General features: G+C 41.6%; 1 protein-coding gene across 1 annotated transcript in view; it reads left to right on the forward strand.

Annotated features, from left to right (window-relative positions):
* Positions 1 to 401: 401 nt before the first annotated feature.
* ATP8A (ATPase phospholipid transporting 8A1) overlaps positions 402 to 1,836 on the forward strand; it is a 136,229-nt gene continuing 134,794 nt past the window's right edge. The window contains exon 1 of the mRNA XM_086536331.1: positions 402 to 472. The gene's annotated coding sequence lies outside the window, so the exon portion shown is untranslated. The remainder of the gene's footprint in view (positions 473 to 1,836) is intronic.

Raw genomic sequence — 1,836 nt, forward strand, 5'->3', positions numbered from 1 at the left:
GCGTTCCCGCAGTGGACCATCAACCAATTAGGCGGGAGTGTCTAGCGAACTGGCCACGCCCATCTGCTTGTTACAGACAACTATCCAGTGTAAGATAACTGATATCTGTGCCACACATTACCGCGTTGAAAGGTACACGCATTCTTGCATTGAGGCTAATGTATGTTGTGTTATAGACGCATCATTAAGCCCAGAGTGCCATGAGGGGAAGGGATAATGGCCGACCCCGAGTGTTGGGGCTGAGGGGACGCGCCACCAACAACCACTGGGCTCTCAGACGGGGGAGGGGGGCGGGGGCAAAAGGGGGGTGAGGGCGAGGGGAAGGAAGAAGGGGATGGGAGGGGACGGAGAAGGACGAGGGAGGTGGAGGGAGGGAAGGAGGGTTGTTAGCCAGGCCTCACTCCTGCTCCCGTAGTCTCCGACAGTCAACATCAAATCCGTTCGCGGGCAACCAGGTGAACTCGCCCGACAGGTAAGCAAGTGCTGTGGTTGGTGAGGGCGTGAGGGCGGCTGAAGTATACCAACGAGCCGGGCGGAATCGAATTTTCCTTTGTTCTTATCCAATTGTAAGATCAAAATGTACATATCGTCTGAAACAAGATTTTCATGATATGGTGGGCCAAGATGACACGGAGAGTACGCTGAAGATTTCAGTCGAAGCGATATATTAAGGGCCGGTCCAACATGCCAGCCTTAGCACCATTTTATTGCACTGCCGCTCATAGATTGTGCAAGATATGCTTTTGTGCAATGTTCTTTCAACCGGTTCTTTTTGTAGCTTTACTTTTGACATTCTAATTCTAATTCTACAAAGTCCGTTCTTTTAGTTATGTGGAATTTTTCAATTTGTATACTTATATAGGGTTACATTGAGTCGTAAAAACATTTTTTTTTCTCACAGACCTTCTTTTGTCAAAATTTTAAACGTCTGCTGTGATCTTTTCTGATTTATTTTCAAAAAATGATCTTGAAAATTCCAATTCATCATTTCTTGCACAATCTTCCGGCTCACTTGTCCCTGTGACCAGTATTTCTGAGGCAATAGAATGTAAATGTTACTTTAGCAGGAAGAATACTTTTAGAAAACAAATGTCAACTCTCGAAACAAGGGGTATAATACCAACTTCCTGTGTAATTCCTTTGACAAATATTGCGAATAAAATTTTGATATTACGTAAAAGTAGAAATGTTTGATGGATTCAGAAAAAAAAAGTTTTCACAATAATAAGAGAAAAGCTACATCATTATTTCGACTACCTGGTTGAGTCTGCCAGTATCAATAAGTTGATTATAAAAGATAAAAAACTACATTATACGGCAGGTATACGAAGGAAATCTATCTTATTCATATCTAATCTCTGCCATATCACTCATTCCCTCATTCACACCTACAAAATTACAAACCCAAACCGGCCCATTAACTTTCTCATAAAACAATATTCTCGTTACCCCTTCTTCCTCCCGGCGCCATCTACCACAGAATCAAATTTACTTAACCCACCATCCTGCCACATCCCATTCTTTCATCTTTGGCGTGATCCATAATGTCAACACAACCGGTTCCCAGCCAAAAAAAAGTCTAATGTGATTAATTTTTGTTATTACCTTGTTCAGATCTCTGCGCGGTCCCAGGCAACGATGTTAATGAAAGTCCTCCATTTTGAATTAACGGTCGAGGTCTATCACTTCTTTTGTTTTCTCTATTTCTGCCATTTATATTTTCTTATCATTCTGCTCCAATAGCCGTTTCACAGTTGTTTTAGAGAAGATTCGATATTTCAGTTTAATGTATCAAAGAAGTATAATATTTGTACTTATTTTAATTGTGGTTTAAGA

The sequence above is a fragment of the Penaeus japonicus genome, unplaced genomic scaffold (genome assembly GCF_977035675.1).
Source record: "Penaeus japonicus unplaced genomic scaffold, GWHDUDI00000001_assembly GWHDUDI00000001, whole genome shotgun sequence".
Lineage (NCBI taxonomy): Eukaryota > Metazoa > Arthropoda > Malacostraca > Decapoda > Penaeidae > Penaeus > Penaeus japonicus.